The 27021-nt window shown below is 41.8% G+C and overlaps 1 pseudogene; it reads right to left on the bottom strand.

Annotated features, from left to right (window-relative positions):
• Positions 1-1371: 1371 nt before the first annotated feature.
• Positions 1372-20980, bottom strand: LOC119512901 (annotated as a pseudogene).
• Between the last annotated feature and the right edge of the window lie 6041 nt (positions 20981-27021).

Below are 27021 nucleotides of genomic sequence, written 5' to 3'. Positions count from 1 at the left end.
ATATGTGTATATGTAATTTGAAATATTTTTAATGAGGATTTTGGAGATATTGAATATGACATTCTAATCCTGTTGGATTTGGAGAAAATGTAGAAACTCAGAAAAAACAAAGGAACAGGTGACTTGTTAAGGACCAGGGAGAAAGCACAGGGTGAAGAAGTATGAGGATAAAACTAAATGGACAACAAATACCCTAACGGCAAATACTGGCTTGGAGCTGATTTCATCATCTGTCCTATGTAGGAAGTGGGGAAGAGCAAGAGTGATTTAGCTGGTAGACCCGAGCCTTGGCTGGTATTGCAGGAAATCAAGAAGGAAATGAGGGGCAGAACGGAAGAGAAGACATCATCAAATGCTCAAAATTGAAATGTCACCTGTGAGGAGCACTGAATTTCTCTGGTTCTGAGCAGTTTCTATAAGCACTTTCCAGGGGGCAAAACCAGTGATTGGATGAACTTATTCGAGCCTTACCACCACATTACAACATGGGTCTCTCCCTCATTTCAGATTAGAGGGTATCCTTATACAGCTGAGCACCTAGTAATTAACACAACCTAGATAAAATAGATGTGATGCGTTGAAAGCTCAGTTTAAAAAATATTGTGGAAAAGCAGATCCTGATGACAATAAAACTGAAGTCATGGCCAATGCAAATGTGTGGAGATGACTAATTAAAAAGAGTAACCTAAAATAAGTTGATTTGCACACTTTATGAGTGTATCTTTTTTTAAAATACAGGATTGAGAATGAACAGTGAACACAAAAAAGAAGCTTCATGTATCGGGAGACTGGATTGTGGGGCCAGGATTTACACATTTACACAATGTGCCTAGTTGGGGAAAATGGCTTGATGCGGGGTGCTGAGAGAGGAGAAAGAGAACTGGCAAATGCAGTCTTCTGAGAATGTCATAAAAACTAAATTAACTCAGATGTGATAATGCATGTGAAGTCAATGTTAAAGGACCTGAAAAAATACAAGGGTTGTATATTACATACTCATAGACTGTATTGAGTAATTCTGATTGAATTAGGCACTTAATGCCTGCTTAATGATCCTAGCAAACATAGGAATTGGACATTATTTTCCTGGTTTCACAGATGAGGGAATTGAGATGGAAGTACCTAAAAACATAAGTAACTTAGACAAGTGAAAAAACTGGTAAGTGCCCAACCCAGGACCTGGGACAGAGCTGATTCCAAATCCCATGAGCCTACTAACCCCACAGTAGTAGAGAACCATGAGTTTCAACCAGACCCTAAGTGAGCATGGGAAACATCTCATTCTTTCTTCCACCTAGACCACTGTGATGACAAACAGGATGAGTAGAGATTCCTGTGCCCCTTTTCTATCCTATGTTGAAAAGGTAGCCGTTAGTTTCCAGAGTCAACATTGGCTGTGAAGCTCCAGATGTTGGAGAAATGGCTGAACACAGGTGTGTAATCACCACTATCCCACTGGTGACCGAGCTGCAGTTGGAGCCAATTGTTCACCAGGCGACTTGGCATCAGCTGCAGTTGCAAATCTTGCACATCTGACATGTAGTCGCTCCAGTCTCCTATCAGAGGGCCTGGGTGACAGGCATCCCAGCTGGGAGCTGAAAGCAAAACAGGGGTCCACAATGATCAATCTAGGTTCTTTCTCTGATAAACACCTCCAGAACACCCTTCCTCATGTCCCCTAATGTTCTCTCTGGACAGCGCTCTGATCCACATGATCTAGGCAACAAATACAGGCCTCAGTGTGTGAAGATGTCACCTTTCATGTGGTGCCTGGAGAAACAGAGCTGAATGGTGGCCAGGCTGAAATACACCTGAATAGAAAATCACCTACTTAAAACATGAGGGCCTTGGATTTGCAGATGAGAACACACCTATTGTTCTGGTGTTATGAATCCCAGGCTACTATTCTAGAGAGAATGTTCTAGACAGGCTGCAGGGGATGGGAGAGAAGGCATTGTTGATCTCTACCTGGAGGAATGAAAGAAAAGGGGAAGAAGAATTTGGAGCTCCAGGCTTCTGGATGATATCTTGAAAACTGAGTTGGGAATCTCTAGACTCAGAAACACATCATAAGAATTATTAGGGTACTGGAGCCTTTTGAACGTCCTCTTTTGGGGAACTTGTGTCAACTCCTCCACCTACCCAAATACACATACTTTCCTTTGCCACATGGTGGTCACCAGCAGCTGTAAATAATGCAGTATGGGTCTGAGCTCCTTATTGGATCCTTAGGGGCCAGAGGTGTTTCAGAAGTCAAACTTTTGGTTCATTGCACAGGTAACGCTAGGCATAATCCCTACATGACAAAACCCTCCAGGGATGTACAGAACACAACCCCATAATCAAACATATTTATATATCCACAGAGAAATAAATGCACAATCTCAAAGTGGAATAAATAAAGACTTTAAATAGCCTCCCATCACTTCTGGTCAGGCTCACAGAGAAACTGCCCCCAAGAGAGCATACCACATCATGCAAAGTGCTTCTCTCTCCTTTCCCCCACACCTCCCATTCTCATAAAGTTTTCTTGAGTGTACTCTTAGAATGGTCATTCATGTACCTGTTACGACTTCATCTTGCTGCCAGCACCTTTTAGCAGACTCCCATCATTGATGCCCGGATTCATGCAATCTGCTTTCTCAGATCCTACCCTCTCACACTATCAAATGTCTCACCAGTCTCATTACCCTAAGGTCTTGTTCTTATCATGTTGCTCTGCTACTTGTGAAAATTCATCGCCACTGCCTGTTACGAAAATCTCAATTCTTCATGTTTCCTTTATAGTTCTGATAAATTCTGTCCCCACTTATCTCTATCTAATTTTCTTTCCCCGGCTCCTGTATACAAACCCTCCCCTATAATCGCCATACCATGTGCCTTCTTGCTAACTGATCTCTGTATGGACACTTCTCTTGGGCTGCTGTACCCTATATATTTCCTCAAGAGACAGTTTACTAATTCTTTTTCCTGAGTAAATTAGCACTATTTGTAAGCTCTTATGATAATTCATATTGAGCTGAATAGTAAAATATCTGAAAAGAACAAAGCTGTTTGGTGAAGGATTTGCTAAACACAGAATGGATGACCTTAAAATTGAAAGCACTGAGAGGGGCAACTAGTGCAAGAATCCTTTCCTGGGCACCCGAGGCACATCATGCAGTTTCTGCTCAAAGGTCGTGAGGGGAGCTCACTCTCCCACAAGCAGCCACTGTGCCGTTAGACACCTCTGGTGGCCAGTAGTGGACCTGTTCATACAGCCAACACCTGTTAACCTGTACTCTTCGCACATTCTTTATTTAGCCCAGGAGGGTCACCAAATGAACCTGTCTCTGTCTCTCTTATGCCCTTCAAATATTTGATGCTTGGTCTCATCCTCTATTGGCTTTTATTCTCCATTCTTAATCTTATTTTCTTCAGCTCTTTACACAGTAGTTGCCCTCTCACCAATTCTGGGACAATCTTCAATGCATTCTCCATTAAAAATGAGATGCCCCTATGCTAACAGTTCTCCAGGGAGATTGATCAGGTCTTCCACTAAAAACCAATTCAGCTTCAGACTGAGGTGACTTTAGCAGCTCTCTCTCACTCCTCCCTCCAATTAAAGGTACAGTGACTACACACCCCCACCCCGCCCTTCTGAAAAATGAGTGCAGAACGAGTTTTCCTTACTCTGATCTTCAAATGATTTTAAATTAAGGTTTAGGATAGTTTTTAATGTATCACTGTATAATTTCATCATGTTGCTTTTAATCTTCTGTTCCCCTCTGCTGATATTTATTGAAATTAAGTATTGGAAAGACTCTGCATTTGTAGGAGAAAAGGGAAATATTTTATCAAACTTCTCATATACTATACCAAAGTTTTTTATGTTGGGGGAAAGCCCCTAATAAAATAGCATGTATTAATGTAGTTTGTTTTCAAGCTACCTAATTTTTTTTTTATTCTTGTTCAGAGCAGATTTATTTATAATAGCCCCAAGCTGGAAACCACTCAGGTGTCCTTCATCCATACCATGGAATACTACTGAGCAGTAAAATGGAAAGAACTATTGATACCCACAACTTGGATGAATCTCAGGAAATTAAAGTGAAAACAGCCAATCTAAAAAGGCTACATACCACATGATTCCATTTACACAGCACTTTTTTCATTTATATAACCTTCTTTAAATACAATTACAGACCTGGAAAACAGAGCGGTGGTCGCCAAGGGTTAGGGATAGACAGCTGGACGTGGTTATAAAGGGAAAGCACGAGGGAGCCCTGTGGGGATGAACTGTTGTATCTTGATGGTGGAGGTGGTTACCTGGATCTACATATGTGACAGAATCGCACAGAGCTCTACACACATACAAACGAGTGCAGGTGAAAGTTTCTACAGATTTTCTCTGTCCTAGGTGGGAGCAGACTGCCTGCAGCACTGCTGAGGGTCACGGCCATGCACGGTGCACACTAGTCACTTGTTACCGTTAGTGACCCCAAAATCCAGGAGGGATAGTTCTGTGATTTAGACTTTCCATTCATTCATCTCAGCCCCTGTGCATGGGTGAATTTGGATTTTCCTGGCTCATTTTACCTGACCTTCTGGAGGGGCCAAGCCATATCACACACACCTTCCTTCTGAGACGGGTGCCTGAGAATTTCCCACCCTCCTCAGGGGAGCCCCAGTCCTGCCTGTGGGTGTCTCTGAGACAGAGCTCTGCAGCTTTGCAAGGGCCTCCGCAGAACCGAGTTAGAGGCCTCCCTGGGACTCTGACGGAGAGTAGGAAACCTCTGGGGGCTGGGAGTGGTGAGAAGAGCTATGGGCTTTCCAGCCCTTTTGATATTTCCGCAGAGAGCCTCGGGTTGCTGAGCTCTGCCTGGAGGACTGGAAATGCTGCTGGTTTAGTTTCAGAAATAAGTACCCTGAGATTTTAGGAGTTAGGTAATCTGTGAGAGGCTATTGGAGTGTTTTCTACCAGACTTACAATAGTTTGTTTACACTTAAAATAATTTCAAAGTAATTTACAACAAAGGCCTAAAAGTAAGGTGAGCACCATTCCTGTTTGGTCCCTGGATCTGCAGAGCGGTGGGTAGAGCCTGAGCTGTGGATTTAAGCAGAAAAAGGCCAGTGTTCCCTTCACTCCTGAGCTTGGTTATCTTGTGCAAGTTTAAAGACCTTGTTAAGCCTCAGAATCGAACCTGGAAATGCCACCACATACAGATATCCCTGTGAGGATTAAATGAGTTAAAGCTTGTACAGAGTTCACTTGGTAAGGGGCATGGCTTACAATAATTGCAAAATAAATGTGTATTTAATTTTTCCTTTTTAATTTGCTATAATCCTGAGAAAAACCTTTGCCACTTTGTTCTTCAGAGAGAAATTGATGACAGGATGAGGATGGAAATTTAAGAGATAAAGTCATAATTATGCCCTTCACTGAACAAAAGAGATGTCTCTACAAATTTTATGATTTCACAGTAAAATATTCAGATATATTGAGAGAAGCTATAGACTCTCTTCTTCTCCCTATAAGATAATTTGATAAGTAAAGTCTCCTAATAATCCATATTCTTGCTTGAATCAAAATTTGAAAAATAGGCCAACTGAGAAGAAATGAAAATTGGGGTAGTACTCTACACATGCCCAGGAGGCTCAATCTTGAGGATCTCTTGGCCAACTAGAAGGATCTTGAAGCAGACTAAGGGAAGGGGAAAATGCCTGCTTTGCTAATAAATTAGGTTATAGTACCATGAAGTGCATGGGGTGTTGATGGATCAGATGAAATTTATAGCACTGAGACTAGACATATGGGTAAAACTGGGAACCCAGAAATGGTAAAATAATTAATGCTGTACAAGGAAGGAAATCATGGCATTCACGGAAAATGGGGTACAAGATCAGAGCTTTGATGTTAGTGAAACAACTGGGACAGACAGGATTATGGTTTTCATGTCAAGGTATCAAGATGCAGAAGGATGTAAACCATGTCAGAGGAAGCAGAGAGGAAGGTTTGGAAACAAGAATCATGACAGGAGACCTCCAAAATAGCTGGCAAAGACTGCCCTAATGTGGTTATCACCAGAGAGGCTGGCAGACACAGGTCAGGACATGCAGTGGGTAAAATCACTGCATGAGAGTTGAGAAGACCACCATAAAGAAGGAGATTTGACAGAAACTTGCTCTGAGTGTGTGGTCATGATGGCTGCAAGGTGGCCATGGTCATGGAAGTCTCCCCACTATGGCCTCCTTTGGGATCAATTGCCTGTACTTGCCAAAGTGGGGAGCGTGAAAAAGTTGGAGCCTGCAACTAGGAAGACAACAAAGCAACCTGACCCATGTGCTATCTGCCTAAAACTCTATCCTAGAGTCTGATTCAAACCAAGATGGATCAAAAGATACCTGATCTGTAGATACCTCTGAGGCACTTGTAAATTTATTTTCTTTATAATGAGAGTACTTACTGGCTATATCCAGAACACAGGAGAGTCCATGTTCATGACAACAAGAGGAGGTGCTGCAGGGAGGCTGTTGGGAATCAGTTGTTGTGATTGGAAGGACTCAAATAATGTTCACCCACTGAGTCCTGCAGGACTTCCTGCATTGTATTCTTCTCCAGCTCCCTGCTGAGTCTAGTAGGGTTGGGAGGATGCATGATTAATGCAGTGTCCCAGGTGGTCCTGATAGGAAATCTAAGGGGGAGGTCTCAGAAGGCAAGGGGCCATTGCTCTAAAGAGAAGAAAACCATCCTAATCTGACTAGGATACAGCGCGACTGGCATGGAGGCAGGAAAGACAGAACAGTCATGGCTCAGTGCCAATGAACTAAGGCTAACAGTGCAGAAGGCTGTTATGCAGCTCACCCTGGTTTTGACCATACAGGAGAGGACATCTGGTTTTTATGAGTGCAGGAAATCCCTGAGACTGGTTAGCTCACTCAGGAAAGAGTAACTGCATGTACTGCAATGAAAATAGACACTCTTGTTAAAAATACTACAGCATCACTGTTTCTATACTTGAAATTGGAAGTTCATTAGCTTTGGTCCATCTTTGTGTCTAGAATCCATGGCTACCTTGTACCTCTCTGAGTGTTCTTTCTGGGATGTTCCCCATGTTTAACCTGTTCACTACCGGTCCATGGTCATACGCATTAACCTGGGATCCTGTGAGTCTTGTTCTTCTTCATCCTCCTCATCTTCATAATTTTCTGCAAACAAATTCAGAAAAGTCCAGAGAAACATTAACAGTTCCCATTTTGCCCTTTACAAATATAACACCCTATGTGTTCATGGAGACCTAAATTATCCTGGAGGAGTTCGGAATCCAGTGAAAGACTCGACTGAAATTCTCATACTTTATCATTATAGTAATGGCCTGGCATGAATTTCTGGTCCAACTGGCAAGGTGTCCCTGATCTCACCATCATGGCCTCCTCTGTGTAAAATTGGGCAAAGGGAAAAAATGTCTGCTATGCATCATCTCACAGGATATTTGTCCAGCTTTCCTCTGGACTTCCCCAGCTTTGTTCTCCATCCTGTCCCAAGGTTAGCCATGGAGCTAAGTGGCTCTATCCCAACACAGACCTCTTGTAGAATGTACTCCTTTCTTAAGGAGAGGTCTAAGAGCAACTGTCCTACTTCTGTCAATACATCTGAGAACTTCACAGGTATCTGCAGTTTGGTACCTGCTGTTTAATCAGGGGTAATTCTTCCTATGTAACATGTTCCTCTATAGACCACGACTGACCACCAGTTCTACTTCATGAAGTCTCTAAACCTGCTCCTACAGTGAGGGTTTCCTCTCTTCTTGAAATGAATTCATGGATATTAACTCATTTGATTGCTGCAGAAAACATGCAACACAATATTGAAATCATTTTACAGATGAGGAATCACAAATCCAGGATGGAAAAATCAATAGCCCACATTAATACATGCAGTGCTCAGGCTAGAGGAAGAGAAATTTTCGCATTAGCAAAAGGCTCTATTCGCTCGAACAAGATGCCTACTCTCACATCCAACTTTCTGCCCAGGGACACTGGAGAGATGCAGCCATCTGCCCTATGGTCCAAGTTCCACTGGGGATGAAGGAGACATTTCTAACCATATGACCTCCATCCCAGTGGGTTTCTCATTTGCTTCTGATGAGGCAGACCTGATCCTGTTGTGGCCCCAAATGTGGAGTTCAATGCAGGATTGCAGTGATGAATATACTTTTTGGAGGTGCTGGGGTATGGAGTCTCTTTTGAGTCTAGGAACGTGGAGCAGGTCAGTGGAAGCAGAGCCTGGGCCAACTTACCTGTGCTGAGTTTCTGGGCAAGGTGCTTTTCCATCTCCCGTCCCTCACCCAGTTGCTCCAGGAAGCTCTGCGTCTGGTATTTGTCAGGGTCACTGTGAGTGATGAGGTCCTTGAAGTGCTGATTGAGCAGGAAGGATGCCTGCCTTCCTTCCTCTACTTTCATACTTAACTGTGTTATCTCTCGTGCCTTGATCATGAATTAGGAATTTGAATCTCCTGAGGTAGAATGGAGAGTAAATTTAAGAGTGTAAATGAGTGGATGAAAAATTATAAGGGCTTTCATAGAGATTTCTATGTGTATATCCCCAACAGCCCTCAAGCTGAATTCTGGTCCATGTTTGATGACCTGTACGTATTTTTTTGCACCCATCTATTTAGTGCATGCCCCTGTGGCATTGTACACTCCCACAAGTTTGTGCCTTGTAGGTCTCTTCCTCTCGATATTGACACATAATGTGAAATTTTGTCTAGTTAATTTTGCTGCTAGGAAATAACTGCCATAATTTAAGGCCAACCTTATGAAGAGAGAAATGTATCTCACTATGATTTTTAACCCCACAGGAGAGGACAAGTGGTTTGTGAGAGGGCAAGAAACCCCCGGGACTAGTTAGATCACCTTAGGGCCCACTGCCCCTATGTACACCACAAAGAGATAAGGCAAATGTTTTCGCAGCTGACATCATCACTGACGAGCGACTGAAATTGGTACATTCAGTAGAATTGTTCATCCTTGCATCTGGAAACATTGAACTCTCTGTTTACTTTTTCAAGGACCATCCCCATATTTTAACTACCAGCTAATGATCATTATTACCTGGGAACATAGTCCTTGTATTTCTTCATCCTTCTCAACTTCATGTTTTCTGTTAAGAAATGCAGAAATGTCCAATCAGACGTTGGTTGTTCTCTCTTCAGCCATTACAGAGGCCTAAGTGGACATGGAGACATAAGTTATCTAAGAAAGAGTTGAGGATGCAGTCAGAGTTTGCTATGAAAGTCTCAAATTCCTCCCTCTGGCATTCATTGATTCCAACAGCCTGTATTGACTAGACAGTGCCAGGGGGTCAGAGAAGTTTCTGGAGATGCAGGAAGAGTGCACAGCTCCCTGACTCACCAGAAGTCTGTGCTTAAAACACATTCCCACAGCCTGATGGAAACCAAGAGGGGATAAAGAGCCTGCTGCCAAAGATAACTCTCATTTTAGATAAAGGTGTTCAGCACAGGGAATATGGCAGCTACCTGGAGACCAGTTGACAATTTGTTTTCTATAAAGGAAATACTCATGGGCCTCAGTCAGAGAAGAGCAGACTTCCTGATCATCAAACATGAAGGTGGTGCTGCTGAGATGTTGGTGAATGTCAGGAAGATCATAGTAACAGAAGTCAAATAGTGTTCATTGCATGTGTGCTGTTCAGTTTCATTCATTCCATCCTCTTCTTGCTGCTCCCTAAAATGCCTGGTGGGGTATGGCCAAGAGACCATTAAACCAAGAGAGACTACAAATCACAGTTTCCTAACTGGCCCTGAATGGAAGCCTATGGGGGTTTCACAGAAGGCACAGTGGCCATAAACACATAGAGGAAAAAGAAAAGAATCCTAAAACTAGGGCTGATTGTGTTGGCTGTGGGGGCAAGAGAGAGAGCAATAGGTGGGAGTCAGTGCACTGACCATACTAGCACGCTGATGAGAAAGACTCAACTATCTATTCACACATGGTTGAGACATGAGACACAGCTCATGCAGAAAACCTTAAGAGTGACTTTAAAACTTGTGTATAAATTTTGCTTAATTATATATTTCATTGCCCAGTGAATACACTTTCTTCAGATTGTAGACTTCCAGTAATCTCGTGCCTCATATGTGTCTTTCATTCAATATTGTGACACGATACAATTTTCTTCCCTAGTTCCTAGTTGCTAGTTTCTTTTGTTGCTAACAAACTAGAGTCGTAATGCATCTCATACTAGTGGGATTGAAACAGGTGAGAAGAAGTGATTCCTAGAGTTCAGGAAATTTCTGATTTATTTTAGTTCATTTAGTGTCAAACTGATTCTGGGCTAGTACACTTGAGAAATTAACCAGAAGCATCAACCAAAAGACAATCATCTAAGGTAACAGACAAGATTCTTAATATGGATACTTCATGGTTAGCAGAAAGGATGAAATAGATATAATCATCTGATGCTGTTTTTCCTGGACCTAAGGTCTATTGATGACTCCATTACATATGCAGACTGTGATTATCAGCATTACCTGGGAGCCACTGACTCTTGTCCATTTTCAATCCTTTACAATCACTCTGATTGTCTGCAAATAAATTTGGACAGGGATAGTCACATTAGGCAGCTCTCTCTTCACTCATTAAAACCCAGGGCCATATCCAAGTACTGGAAAATAACTATTCTTCTTGTGAAACAGGAAATAGTGAGAGGAATATTCTAAGAGTTAACAGGTCTAGTCTTGTAGGACATGGACAGATATGATTTTCTCAGTGATGGAGCAGACATTTCTTGATCAACATCACAAAGTCCTCTGCCTTGAGTCTGGGGAAACATGTAAACATCTTTTTTGTTGTGATTATGAGGAAATTGCCTAACTGGTTTCTTGAGGTGTGGCTGGTAGATTCAGCTTTTGCCACATTAGATACCCTGGTCGTTCATGGTTTAGATAAGAATATACACTGAGACTAGACCAATGGACCCAATCTGTAACTCTCCAATATGGAAATAACATTTTGTACTACATAGTGGACAGGATGTGTGGCTGTTCATGGGGATGTGTGTGCCAAGATCCACGTGTTGCTTCAGGGAAGGCTGCTGCCATGGACCGTGCATGTGCCGTGCATCTGGCACTCATGACTTCTTTGCAATTACAAACCAACTTACAAAAAGACAGACTGGGACTCAGAGCTGAGGAAAATGGTAATCAATATGTCTGAAAATTAGAGTCAAGAGTGCTGACCTAGCAGATGCAAATATGTGCTCAACAGACACTGTTCAGGGATGAATATTCACAAGAATATTTCTGGAGAATCAAGATGTCCTCTTATAAAGGGAGCTCTTGCAGACAGCTATGTGCATGTGTTGCAGTAGTGCCTGCAGTTTGCCTTGATCCCTTCTTTCTCCCCAGTGGATCAGCCAGTTTCTGACACCCTCCACTATCCTGAAAAGCCCTGGATGAGAGACATGTTGCAGAAGTCTAGGAAGGGTGTGAAGATTCCTGACCCAGATATCTGTGCTTAAACTCAGTTCTAGAGCCGTATTTCAATCAGGAATGGATGAGCAGGGCCACCTGCCGAGGCCACATGTCAGACTAGACCAGAGGTGATGAATAAAAGCAATATAGAGACTACCCAGGAGGTGAGTAGCAGATTTGTTCTCTGTAATAGGAGTACTCACTGACCTCATCCAGAGGAGAGGTGACTTCCAGATCATCAGATATGAGGGCCATGTTACTGGGAGACTCCTGGTAGGCAGACAGGTCAGAAGAATGGAAGGGAGTCAAAGAGCCTTCATCCAGTGTGTCCAGCTGTAGTTCATTATTTGTTCCTGTTTCTGTACCTCCCTCGTGAGTGTGGAGGGGTATAGAGTATAGACAATTAAACAAAAGAGTAATGGCACAGCACAGTACAGCATCACAGCTAGTCCTCTTTTAAGGTTATTGGAGAGTTCCTGAAAGCAAGAACATCACCTGAAAGGGGAAGGGAACAATCCTCTTATGACTAGAGCAGAGTGTGTCTGCCAAGGGGCAGGGGAATGAGAGCAGCAGTTGCTCAGAGGACTGGATGCATAAAACACTCATGAACCCTCAAGGTACCATAATGACACACAGCACACAAGAAGAAGAAGAAGAGTTGCATCAAACCTTGGGCATTAAATTTTTTTTAAATTTACATATTGAAGGCAAGTGAATAAATGTTCCTGAGGTATTGTTAGACCCCCAGAGATCCTATGACTCTAGGCCTCTTTCACCGAATATTGTCACATGATATGGACACTGGTTTTCTGGTTACTTTTCTTCCTATAAAATACCTGCCAAGAATCTAAGGCTAACCATGCAGAAGTAGATGAGCAACTCATTCTGGTTTATCCACATAGGAGAGAACAGGTGATTTCTGAGATTACAGAAAATACCAGAGTCTAGTGAGTTAATTTTGAGTCAGTCTTACACTCACTTACTAAACTTTAGAAGTGAATAAAATGGGACTGATACAAGTACTAAAGAAAACAGTGTTCTTAAGAGAGATACTTTGTGGATTGCCGAAATGATGTGATAGGAATCTCCTGTAGTTTCTGTTTTTCACTGGATCTGAGATCTAGAGAGGAATCCCTTGCTTTAGCAGCCCATGACTATTCAGTTACCTTGGGGCCATTGGCTCTTGTCCTTCTTCCTCATTAGTCTCATGATTTTCTGCAAATGAATTCAGACAGTGACCATCACATTAAGGAGTTCCTTCTTTACACATTATAAATCTAGGGTATTATCTAAAGACATGGATGTAAGTAATCTTGGTATGATAATAGGCATTTGTGAGAGGAATATTTCAGGAAAACTCAGGTTGTGCCTTGTGGCATGTAACCAGGTTTCCTTTCTATCAGGCAGACTGTCCATGATCAGGTAGAGCCTCAACACAGTGTCCTCTTCCCTGTTTATGAGCAAATAGGTAACATCACTTTTTCTCTGCAGAGATCATGGGGAACTTCCTCTGTGCTTTTCAGGTGTTTTGCCAAAAGACAGATTTTACCCAGTTAGATATCTTAATTGTTCTTGGTTTAGATGAGAATATCCACTGTTCCTAGACTGATGGATGAAATCTATAAACACTCAATAGAAAGGGATGCTTGGTGTTACACAGACGACAGGCTCTGTGACCATTCATGGGGTGGGGGAGAAGGTCCAGGTCCAAGACTGGACATCAGGGAAGATCCTGACACATGCCATGGTCATGGTGTTTACCTTCTGCTAACTGTTGAGGATAGACTGGGGTTTAGCACCCAAGAACAGTGGAATTGACACCCCCAAAGTTCAAGTCAATACTGTCAATGAACTTGGGCAGCCCAATGTAATACAAGGCAATTATTCACTGATGAATACTAGCAACAATATTTCTGGAGAGATTACATTTCCCATCTTGAAGAGGATCTCCTGCTGGCACAGCAGTACCCATGGAGCAATGGTAGCTGACAGTTGTTTTCGCCCCTTCACACTTCTCACTCCAGGCTTCCTTATGGCCTCTACCCACCAGTGGTCTATGAAGCCTAGAACACAGGTGAGGCAGAACTAGGCGGAGTGTAAGGAAGAGTGCAGAGATGGTGGCCAAACGATGACTGTGAGGAAAATTTGAAAAGAGACTGTTCCTGGTTTCTTTCAAAACAATTTGGGTCTATGGTACTTGAGTGCAGAGACAGTATCTCTCAAATTTGAAAGAGACGATGAGCACAAGGAATAAGAAGCCTCCAGGAGGCCTGGTGGAAATTTACTCTCTGTACAATGGAGCACTCACCAGCTTCATGTGGAGAGAAACAGATCTCACGGTCATCAAAGAAAAATACACTACTGCTTAGAGGCCTCTGGGAATCAGTCAGGTCACAGTGATTTGAGGGAGTCAAATAGCATTCATCCAGTGAGAACTGAAGGCCTTCATCCACTTTCTGTGTCTCCTCCATTTTGCTACTGAGCCTGGTAGAGATAAGCTAGAACTTTGAACCAAGCAGGATTAGAGATCACAGATCCAGCAGGCCCTTTGATAGGGGGCATAAGAGAGAGGTCACAGAAGGCAGAGTGCACAGTCATTCAGAATGGAAGAGAACAAATGCCTTATGATGAGGGCAAGCTGTGGTGCATACCGGCAGGAGAGGGAGAGTTGTAGGTGATCAGTGCACTGGACACAGAATGTCTGATGAAGGATGCTCAGCTCTCTCTGTGTGGTACATAATCATGGCACACAGGCCACCAGGAGAACAATAACATAGACTTCAGCTTTTGTGCATACAATTTGATCATTTTTATTTGCAGAGGCTTCAGGAAGTCTTGCCCCAAGCTATTCTAGATTCTACAATATCAGTGGTTCTTGGCCACTTTCTCTTAACATTTTCCAATATATGCTATTTTTTTCTCAGTTACTTTCTTTTCTATTAAAATATCTGCCCAAATTTAAGGAAATCTGTGTTGAAAGCAAACAGATATCTGGCCCATGTTTTAACCACACAGGAAAGAACAGATGGTTCTGTGAGTACAGAATATCCCTGAGACATATTGGTTCACCTCAGGTACAAAGGATTCTCCAAGCACCATAAACAAAATAGACAACCTAGTTTCTGTAATGCTATCACTATTGGTGAAGAGAATGAAATCAGTGCAATCAGCACTGTTCCTTTACACTTGAATGTGCAGTCTGGGACTACTTTTGATTTTTCTATTCCTTTGGGGACACTGTCCATGTTCCCCTGCTAATTACCAACCCCTGATCATTCACTGTTACCTGGGAGCCAGTGGATCTTCCTCTTCTTCACCTTCCTCATCTTCATTATTTTCTGCAAACAAATTAAAAAATGTCCAGGTATATATTAAATACTTCAAACTGCACCTGTTACAGACAGTTGTCTGGTCCTGGAGACAGAATTATTTAGGATGAGTTCAAGAATTTTACTGAAATGCCCCATATTTTGTTTTTTCATGTAAATGAAGTCAATTGGTTTTCTAGTCCATCAGGGACAATGTTTCAGATCTAGATCATTATCATGGCAGGCTTTGCCTCAAATTGGGGAAAATGTTAAAGATGTTATTTTGTCAACCAATCCTTTGAACATTTCCAGCTATATCCTCCAGCCTGCCACAAGGCTGCTTGCCAAACACAGCAGCTCTATGGCCCATCAGGACTCCAACACAGGCCCACTCCTTTCTCTAAAGTATGGAAAAACCATCCTATCCCAATACACATTGAGGCCTTCATGGAGACCTACAAATCTGCTTCTGCTCTGATAACATGAGAAACTGTCCGTGGAATGTGTTCCAATATAAACCAGAAAAGAGACATTCTGCGATGTAGAGCTTAGGAACAATGAAATCAATGTGTCCCAAAATTAGAGTCAAGAGTGGTGACCTCCTTGGACACCAATATGTACTCAAGGGACACTGTTCAGGGATGAATATTCACAAGAATATTTCAGGAGACTCAAGACGATCCACGTTAAAGAGGGGGCTCTTGCAGAAACCTGTGTGCATGTGTTGCAGTGGTCCCTGCAATTTTTCTTGACCCCCTCATTCTCCCCACTCTGCCTGACCAGTTTCCTCCACCCTCCACTAAACAGAGAAGTCCTGGGTGAAAGACATGTTTCAGAAGACCAGGAAGAGTGTGAAGATACCTGACTTGACACCTGTGCTTAAACTCGGTTCTAGAGCAGTATTCAGTCTAGGTGGGTCAGCAGGGCCACCTGCAGATATTAGACACCTCAGACTAGACAAGAGGTAGTGAGCACAAAGAATATAGAGAATACCTCGGGGGACACTAACAGACTTGTTTTCTATAATAGTTGTACTCACTGGCCTCATCCAGAGGAGAACTGACTTCCAGATCATCAGATATGAGGGCCGTGTTACTGGGAGTCTTCTGGGAGTCAGACAGGTCAGGGCCATGGAAGGGAGTCAAAGAGCCTTCATCCAATGTGTCCAGCTGTAGTACATTCATTTGCTCCTGTTTCTGCATCACCCTAGTGAGTGTAGAATGTATGGAAGGTAGATGGTTAAACAAAGAACAGTGGCACAGCACAGTAGAGCATCCCAGCTAGTCCTCTTTGGAAGGTTAGTGGAGAGTTCCTGGGGGTAAGGGGACATCTCTTGAAAGGGGAAGGGGACAATCCTCTTATGACTAGGGCAGATTGTGGCTACCAAGGGGGCAAGAGAGAGAGAGCAGGAGGTGATCAGTGCACCAGTCTCAGAACGTCAGATGAAGGGGGCTCAGCTCTCTCTAGGTACACAGTCATGACACACAGGCCACAGCAAGAACATGAACAGTGACTCCAACTTTGGTGCATGCATTTTGTGCAGTTTTATTTGCAGAGACCCTAGGAATTCTTGCCACTAAGGCATTGCAGATTCCACAATATCCATGCCTCCTTGCCAGTTTTTCTCAATATTTTAACATATATGATATTTTTCCTCTAGTTACATTCTTTTCTATTAAAATATCTGTGCAAATGTCAGGCAAACTGTGCTGAAAGCAGACATGCATCTACTCTGAGTTTTAACCACACAAGAGAGAACAGGTGTTCTCTGTGAAAACAGAAAATCCCTGAGACATGTTGGTTCACCTCCCGGTCTTTTATAAAGAAAGCAGACAACCTCATTTCAGAGCATGATGTCATTTTTGGTGAAGAGAATGAACACAGTTCTATCAGCACTTTTCCTATACCCTTGCATGTGGAATCTGGGACTACTTTTGATTTCTTTGTTGTTTTGGGAGCACTGTCCATGTTTTCCCTGCTCATTACCAAGCCCTGATCATTCACTGTTACCTAGTACCCAGTAGTTCTTCCTCTTCTTCACCCTCCTCATCTTCATGATTTTCTGCAAATTAAAAAATGTCCAGTTATACATTAAATAGTTCCAATGCCACCTGTTACAAACAAGTGGCCTTTCTGGTCATGGAGACAGAATTACTTAGGATTAATTCAAGATACAATGAGAATTTTAATGAACGGTCCCATATTTTATTTTTTAAGAAAAGGAACTGAATTGATTGTCTAATCCAACAGGGAAGTTGTTTCAGATCTTGATCATTATCATGGCATGTCTGCCTCAAACTGAGCAAATGTTAAAAATGTTCATTGTCCATAAATTATTGTAACTGTTCCAGCTGTAACTTCCACCATGCCACAAAGCTGGTTGCCAAACACAGCAGCTTCATGGCCCATCACAGCTCCAACACATACCCACTACTTCCTCTAAACTATGGAAAAACAATCCTGACTCACTTCCATCTGTAGGCTGGGGCCTTAATGGAGACCTACAAATCTGCTCTGTTAACATGGGAAATTCTATTTGGAATGTGTTCCAATATAAACCAGTATTCCTATGACCAGATGCTCCTACATGAAAACCTAAACTAACCCCAAAAGGAAGGTCTTTGCTGTTTTGGAAGTGAATTCATGAATATTACATTTTTGATTTTAACATAATTGTGCAACACATGGTTTGACCCATATTACAGTTGAGGAAACCCAAATCCACTATGATAAATCAACCCTTGGTGCACAGCTAGGAAGGACAGTGCTCAGGCTACAGATGGAGAAACTTTGATATTTACTTCAGGGCTCTTCCCACTCTCACAAGAAACCTCGTCTCACATCCTTACTCTGGTCCATAAAACTCAATGGATGCTTCCTACTTTATCACAGGAGGATGTATTCTATGAGGGATGAAGGAGAAGTTGAAATACTATGACCTCCAACCCAGTGGGAATCTTGTCTGTGCTCCCATCCAGGCAGTCCTGATCCTGTTTTGGCCTCAAATATCCACTGCCAACAAAGACAGTAGGTACAAATGCCATGTGTGGAGGTGGGGAGGTGTGGTGCCTCTTGTGACCCTGGGAATTAGAGCAGCTCCGTGTCATCAGGGCCTGTGGCCAACTTACCTGAGCAGAGCTTTCGGTAAAGGCGCTCAGCCAGCTTGAGTCCTTGAAGCATTTTCTCTTGAAAACATGGCCACTGAGAGTTGTCAGGCTCATTCTGGGCAAGTAGGTCTCTGAAGAGCTGTTTGAGTAGGAGAGACACCTCTCTTCCTACTTGAAATTTCTGCTGTAGCTGGATCAGCTCCTGTGGTTGATCGTGAATTGGGGAAATGAATTTCCTAAGATAGGATAAAAAAGAAAATGTACGAATGCAAAGAGGTGAATGATAGGTTTTAAGGATTTGACAAAGGCATCTGTGAGAAAATCCCCAAGAAGATTTCTCCCCATATTATACCTCATATTTGGTGACCTGCCTGTTGCAAAGAGAATGAAGTTAAGGAAGGTCTTCACCTTATCAGAGAGACCTCCCAAAAGATTCTTTGATATTCACCTCCTGCTCTACTCTGAAACAAAACCAGTTCAGTCCCAACCCTGGTTCCTAAAGATGTCCCTTCAGGCCCTCCCCTCTGCACATGTGCATTTCCTTGCCTTACATGGAGTACACTACACAGAGAGTGGACACAGAGCCAGATAGAAGTGTGAGAGTGGTACAGCTGGTGTGTATTGAAAAGGTGAAACGAGAAAAGAATGGAAGTGTCAAGAAAAAGCATTGTTTTGAATGAAAGGAAGACAAGCCATGGTCAGTTAGAAGTAGAGAAAGAGGAAAGAAGGCTCTGAGAAACATCATTTACCATTTGACTGTCCTTTAATTGTTTGATAAATACTTGCCTGACCTGTACTTGGCTTGTAAATTTCTGTCCTTCCTCTATTTCTCCCAGCTGAGCTGCCCCATAGCAGAGGTTTCTCCACCTTCCCAGCATCCAGCACTGCATGCAGCCCTCCTTACCGGAGCCTTGCAGCTGCTCCGGGCTGCTCTGCCAGCTCCTCCTCCTCAAACTGCAGCTTCTCCCCCAGCACAGACACCAGGATGTCTTTATACTCTTTCGACTCTGAGGATAGAATGACACGCCTGCCTCAGTGGAAAGCTGGACATGCTGCTGTGGTCACTGCTTTCAAGGGAAGAGGCAGGGTCCAATCCAAGGTCTAAAATAACCCCAGTACAAGGCTCTATGCTGGGATATCCACATGTTCATTCCCCAATCTCTCGACAACATGGCTAGTTCATAGACAGGTAAAGTAACTTGAAAACGATGACCCAAACTGCAATGAATTAAACCAAATTCACATCAGCTCAACAAATCCTGTCCCCCTTTAGCAAGGCTTGCAACCCCTTAGGTAGAGCATTAAGCAGAGAGCTAAAGTAGAGATTTGTTGTATGCTGGGAAGGCCTCAGACTGTCTGGCTGATGGTTTCCTTCTGCTCAGAGTTCCAAGAATTTCAAATATACTCAGCTAATATAGATTACCTAGAAACAATTGTGTAAAATATAAGCCTTAAGACCATAAATGTCTGAAACAAATGGGACAAAATACTACTAAGTTTAAATTAAATTAAAAGGAATAGAAAGAAGTAATAAAGTGTTACTACTTTTAAAGTGTTATTACTCTTATGGTACCCAGCCCTGCTATAGGATCTTTACAAAAATTAACTCATCTATTCATTGAAACTCATTCATTCAGCATTACAGGTACTCCTATAAGACCATTTTACCAACTGGTGACCTCAGGGCACAGGAGACAAGCAACTTGGATTTGAACCCAGGACTATTGGCCCTAGACTCCATGCTCTTCTCCACTGCACTGTTACCTTCTCACAGATTTTGGGAAATATGCTTCTTCTTCAACTTCATTTTCATCATTCACATATAATTATAAGCAAAGATGTTAAGAAAAATTAGTTTAACCATTCCCTGAAGCATTCTACTTTAATTCCCTATTAGTAGGCCGTAAGTTTTACTTTCTAAATGTCAGTCATTTTCAATCAAACAAATCCCCCCCATTGGTTTACTCAAAAGTAATTGTAGGAAAATGAAGTCAATTCAGATTCACAGTAGATTTAGATTCCTTCCATTCATTCCATTGTGCACATGCCCCTGTTTCCATGATCCCCTCAGGCCAGTGGTTTTCCAAATGTGAAGGATGGCTGTGGGGAGGGCAGTGGTTTGTCTGGGTTTGCCTGGGTCTAATGGTCTTCTCCTCTCAGCCTCATTCTCACATTGACCACATGACTCATAGCTCAGATCCTGATGACCCACCTAGAGATGCTGGCCTATCTGAAGCACGGAGGTTCACCAGCTCAAGGAGAGGCGGATGGGAGTAATGGATACTCTGATTCTCCCAGATTCACACACAACTTCACCACAGAATGGTAAATGACTTCCTTGGATTTTAGGAGAAGGAGAGAATGTCCCTGCAATCAGGACTTCCCTCTCCCCATGCTGAGTCTCTGTAACCAAGGTTCAGTGAGGAATAGACTCATCTTTAAGATTTTTCAAGGCAGGCATATTTTACTACCATGACATTTCCCCTGGGTAACTTTAGAACAGGGCTTTGCCAATTGGGCCTCAGTAGTAAGGGTCAATTGATAGAATTCCATTATTCCCAAGGTATTTAGATCAACATTTACATGCTATGTGTTTTCAGTATCTGATCCTATATACAGAGGATCCTAGAGAAATATTGTAGCCCATTCCTAAGAGAAATAACCATTTTGTGCCTTAAGAGAAATCTCCAAAAGTTGGATTGCTCTACTTTCACTCTCACTGCTAACTTAGAATGTTTATTTTATTACTCTGGGCCTCTTCAAATTTTATTACTCTGGGCCTCTACAAATTTAAATTAAATACCTATCATTACAACCCCAAGACTGTGGTCTGGATGAAATTCATTTTGAAGTAGGGGAGAGAAGGATAAATTCTGGAGCGACATTTTGGTGTCCATGACCTTGTGGGACTTACTATATTTCTGTAGCTGATTGGCCAGAGAGTACAAAGTAGCTTGGGATGTAAGGAATTTCTCTGAGAGGTCTCTGAAATCCTGTTTGCACTTTGCCAGTTGGGAGCACAATTCCCGGTTGATTTCCTGGATGCTCATTTCTTCCTGGGAGCACAGGATGTGCTGCATGAGACTGCCATGCTGAAGCAGGTGGTGGAAGAGGTGGAGGCACAGACTGGGGAAGAAACCGAGTAAATGACGGATTAAAAACAAGTGAAATCAAATGCATTGAAGCAGGAACAGAGAGGAGCTTACTGTAATTCTTAACTCACTGTTAGGAAAACCTTGATCAATGCTCCACACCTTTTGAGAGTCCTTCACCACAAAAACAGGGTTCAAGATGCCAGAGCTCAGAGCCCAAGGCAGTGCCTGGGGCTCAGTCTCCACCGAGAGTGCTGGAGGGAGGGCCGAGCCTGCCAGGTCCTTAATTTCTGATGGATATAGTAGGAGCAAGTTCACAGAAATGTTGCTATATTAGGTAACTTTCTTGGGGTAAAGTAGGAACATGTTGGAAGTTAAGCAGTTATCTTAGGTTAGTTGTCTTTTTCTTATTCCCTTGTTATGGTCTCTTTGAAATGTTCTTTTATTGTATGTTTGTTTTCTTTTTAACTTTTTTTTCATACAGTTGATTTAAAAAAGAAGGGAAAGTTAAAAAAAAAAAAAAGAAAAGAAAAACAAGGAAAAAAAAAAGATGTAGTGCCCCCTTCAGGAGCCTGTGGAGAATGCAGGGGTATTCGCCTACCACACCTCCATGGTTGCTAACATGACCACAGACATAGGGGACTGGTGGTTTGATGGGTTGAGCCCTCTATCACAGGTTTTACCCTTGGGAAGACGGTTGCTGCAAAGGAGAGGCTAGGCCTCGCTATGGTTGTGCCTAAGAGTCTCCTCCCGAATGCCTCTTTGTTGCTCAGATGTGGCCCTCTTTCTCTGGCTAAGCCAACTTGAAAGGTGAAATCACTGCCCTCCCCCCTACGTGGGATCGGACACCCAGGGGAGTGAATCTCCCTGGCAACGTGGAATATGACTCCCGGGGAGGAATGTAGACCTGGCATCGTGGGACGGAGAACATCTTCTTGACCAAAAGGGGGATGTGAAAGGAAATGAAATAAGCTTCAGTGGCAGAGAGATTCCAAAAGGAGCCGAGAGGTCACTCTGGTGGGCACTCTTATGCACAATATAGACAACCCTTTGTAGGTTCTAAAGAATTGGGGTAGCTGGTGGTGGATACCTGAAACTATCAAACTACAACCCAGAACCCATGAATCTCGAAGACAATTGTATAAAAATGTAGCTTATGAGGGGTGACAATGGGATTGGGAAAGCCATAAGGACCACACTCCACTTTGTCTAGTTTATGGATGGATGAGTAGAAAAATAGGGGAAGGAAACAAACAGACAAAGGTACCCAGTGTTCTTTTTTACTTCAATTGCTCTTTTTCACTCTAATTATTATTCTTGTTATTTTTGTGTGTGTGCTAATGAAGGTGTCAGGGATTGATTTGGGTGATGAAGATTAAAATAATTAGGGATAAAAAAAGATTATCATTTTGTGCCTGGAGTCTCAATAACAGAATTAGAAGGTGGGGGTGTCATGGAATCTTGCAGCCTCTGCCTTCCATTTGCCTAGGCCATGCTGATGCACAGGCCAACTGTTCTCCTCTGAAGGTCACCACCAGTGGGGTCCATCCCCTCAGCAGCCACTCTCAGTATTTGTGTGTCCTTGTGCTGACACCAGCCCCCTATCTCTTAAAGAAAACTAAGCCAATTCCTCATTGTTCATTCTTGAATAAGTATAATAATACCAAGGCTGCAATCCTCTCCCCAAATCATGATTTTCTTTGGGGCTGACCTGAAGTCATACCACCTTCTTTTTTAAGTTAAAACAGATCTTGAAGCTTTACTTATGGTGAAAAATGTAAAATTTTTAGACTAGTTTAATATTCTTCTCTGGCTCTTTTCCCATATTTTACATATCCATTGCAATGTGTAGAGAAAATAGCAGACTATACCTTAAGTGAATGAATAAGTACTTCTAAAAAATGCTTTCTTCCTATCTCCTTTTTCTTCATCTGAATAAGATGTTTGTTTCTTTTCCCTTCATGGGAAACCAAGTTGGCTCTGCATTAAATTCAACTAAACATTCACAGTCACCACCTAACCCTAAACTCCTTCTCTATGAGTGGGATACTTTGTTTTCTAAAGTCTTTAAACATTACATTTCATACTTTTCACCTCAGGATTTCAGTCAACCCCCACAGGAGTTGTTTCCAAGATGTCAAAGTACTTCAGATATTCTATGTATATCTCCTTGAATACATGGAATGATTTGTAAACCTGATGCTATCTTTTCTATTTTCATTCAGTATACCCATATTTTACATAGACAGGGCTTAAGAGCCGGTACAAAGAATATTTCTTGGTAGGATGTTCGAGTTGTCTTAAAATCAGTGATGTGTGTTTTCCATCCTCCACAGAACAAGGTAAGATCAAGGAGTTGACTCTGGGGTGGTCAGTGATTCACAGGGTACACATGTTATGGGGTTCAGTCATATAGAGGCTCAGGTTAAGAAGAGAGGTGGGCTGGCAGAGGATGGTGATCCTGAATCCCCTCACTTTCTAAGCATCCATTTCCATCTTGATTTTGTGAGCCTGACTCTTGGATGATTCCTCTGTTGCCTCCTCTCTTCAGTTTAGCTGCAGTTTTTCCCAAGTTGAAGGTGACATGGGTGTGAACATGGGTTCTGAGCATTCATAAAAAGGAAAGGAAACAGGATTCCATCAACCGCTTTCTAGATGGACAGAAATTCCTTGTTCATGGGTCTGAATATAGATGAGGAATCAGTTTTCCACAATTTGGCCTATAGATTCAATGCAATTCCACTCAAAATCTCACTGAACCTCTCTGGTAGAAAGTCAAATCTGATTCTGAAAATATGAAATTGCCTTAGTGGCATCCTGTTTCTGTAAGACCAATGGAAGAGAGTTTCTGTTTTTGTTGTTTTGTATATAGGACCATCTTTTCTGTCATGTGGGAGTGTGTTGTTCACAAAACCATTAGGCTCTGCTAAATAAAATAACTTTTCTCTCACTATCCTAATATTCACCCCACTCCATTCACTGAATCCCTGAAACTTCACTTTCTGAGGGCAGTCTAGAATTGGTTTGAGATTCATTGCCCAACCACGCAACATTATAAGAACTCTTGTCACTTCCAGTGTTTCTGCTATTGATTTTGGTACTATCAGAACATAATACTGTGAATGTAAAATCAGTGTCTTACAATGTAGAATACTGGGGACCCAGTGATAGACAGAAGCTAGTGAAGGTGTAATGATAATCTAATATGTTTAGATATGTTAATGATATGTTAATGAGGGTGAATTCTAAGGTATGGGCATTGATAGAGGTGATGACTGTTTATTAATTGAATTGTAAGTATAAGAGCTGCATTGAAAGCAAATAGGATTGAAAGGGTTGTTTAAAGGCATATATCCCACAGATCAGCTGTACAAATACAGATAGGTGCTTGCATGATATACTTGTAAGGTATGACACAGTTGCAGATAGCTGACAACAGAATGGTATATATGGGAAAAATCTACCTATTGCATACTAGGGACTATAATTACTGGGAATATCTACTAGTACCACACATATACTAGGGACAAATAATTAAGGACTGAAAAGAACTATGGGGTGTTTTGGGTTGAGAATTGTTTAAAATGGAGAATGATGAGGATTGTACAACCATGTGATGATAATGTGAGATATGATGGATTATCATGCACAGAACATATGCTATGTGAACGTAGGAACCCCCTACATTATAAGTCAAGCCCTCAATCTTGAGGCTTGCTCTTGTGAAAGGATGGTAGTAAAGGGGTGGCCAACCACACCTATAATTTTGCCCAGGAGCCACCTCCAGAGAACCTCTTTCATTGCTCAAATGTGGACTTTCTCTCTCTAAGCCCAATTCTGCAAATAAAAAAAAAAAAATCACTCTCCCCACAGTGTGGGAATGGACCCCCCAGGTAAATGAGTTTCCCTGGTGACCTGAGACCCAGATTCTGGGAATCAGCCTGACTCTGGCTTCAAGTTGAGAATAACTTTTTGACCAAAAGGGGGAAAGAAAGGCAACAAAAAACATTTCATCGGCTAAGAGGTTTCAGAGCTGAGAGGCTCTCCTGGAGGTTACTCCTAAACATGCTTCAGCTAGATATGCCAGATGGCCACAGTATGGTAAGCCCCAGTCAACAGTAGTCCCCCAAACCCTAAAGAATACCCAGATCCCTATCTGAGACTCTATAAAAAGAGTGACCACTAAGTTTATTCTTCAGAGTCTTAAATCCTCCAGAGAAATCCTATGCCAGCTAAGTACCAAAACCCAGAGCCAATAGCCTCTTCAAGAATGTCAACCAGATGTGTCCCCTTTTCCCAGAGTGCTGACACCCCTTTTCAACATGAGCAAGTTAGGGTGCTCACTGCCTAGACATGCCTGAAGATCGGGAAAGTGATTAACTACAGGAAGGGGTAGCAACAGACAAAATGGAATTTAACAAAGGACTATGAATACTGAATCTCGATATAATTTTATTTTTCTTAGTTGCTAGGGTATTAGAATAGCCAGAATGAAAGAACTAAAATGGTGGAACTGTAACCCATATCATTCATTGAAATTTGCTCTATAGCTACTTTTTAAATTGTAATTTGAAAGTTATCACCTTATTGTATATATGTTATATTTCACAGTAAGGAAATAACTGAAACTATGGTACTGTAACTCATAACATTTTTGGAAATTTCCTCTATAACTATTTGTTAAATCATACTTTCAAAATTATTACCTTTTTGCATATATGTTATATTACACAATAAAGAAATAACTGAAACTGTGGAACTGTAACCCCTACCATTTTTGAAAATTGATCTATATCTACTTTTTAAATTGTAATTTGAAAGTTATCACATTATTTTATATATGTTATATGTCACAATAAGGAAATAACTGAAACTGTGGAACTGTAAACCATAACATTCTTTGAAATTTGCCCTCTACTTGTTAAATTTCTCTTGGAACATTATCACTTTTATGAATCTATGTTACATTCTACAATAAAAACATGAGATTCAAATACATATAGTCCATGAAATGAAACAAAGGCAAGTACCACAAAACAAGGATGTGTCCCTCTCAATTATGACAATCAGCAGACACGACTCCAACTGCATGAGATTCTCCTGATGCCCCTGACCTGCAGCTGAGGGAGAGAGAAAGCCCAGTGCTGTCAGACAGCGCCCCTTCTTAGTATCCTCCCTTCCACCAGGATGGGCCTGTGAGTGTCTACTTGATGTTCTCACCCACAGAAAACCTTGGAAGTGCTGGGAACAGACTTCTTTAAGTTCTTTAAAGTAAGGCCTTGAAACTGCCCCTCTGTATGCCCCAGTGTAATTAGCACAACCTTTTGTACACCAGCATTCAAATAATTTAGAGTTCAAGGTATCTAAATAAGTAGGGATGCTATATTTTATAAAATTGGATAGGAGTGTTAACTTCATAAACAATGTGGTGCCAACCAGTATCAATATCCATGACCAACATTTTCCCATCCCTCTAAACAGTCCACTGATTGACACTATTTAACAATGCTGAATCATGTATCTGAAATTGGAAAAAAAAAAAATGGGACATATTAGGTTGTATATATGTTACAGGAATACATTTTTTTAAAAAAGTCCATAGAACTGAAGAATGAACCTTAATGCAAACTATGGACTATAGTTAATAGTAGAATTATAATAATATTGTTTAATCAATTGCAATGAATGTACCACAGTAATGCTAAATGTTAATAACAGGGAAATCTTCGTGTGTGAGGGATTGTATAGAGGACTGCTGTAATTTGAGCATTATTTTTCTATAAACTCACAACCGCTCTTAATAAAAAAAATGGGTAAGGAACTCAGAGGAGCAAAACAAGTGGTTTATTTTTTCTTTTTCTAAGAGAACAGAGTCACTGTGTTTAGTAACCAAATGAGAATCAGCAGGCTAGGACTATAGACAGTGCCTACCATGCTCACTGCAAACTTGAGAGCTGCTTTACTCCTTTCTACCTTAGATACGCATCTGCAATTTGAGAATATAATAGTTCTAAAATTCAAAGAACATGGACAGTGTTTA

This window comes from Choloepus didactylus, chromosome 2, assembly GCF_015220235.1.
Source record: "Choloepus didactylus isolate mChoDid1 chromosome 2, mChoDid1.pri, whole genome shotgun sequence".
NCBI classification, from domain to species: domain Eukaryota; kingdom Metazoa; phylum Chordata; class Mammalia; order Pilosa; family Megalonychidae; genus Choloepus; species Choloepus didactylus.
Note: the sequence above shows the minus strand (reverse complement) of the source record. Positions and strands in the feature narration are given on the sequence as shown.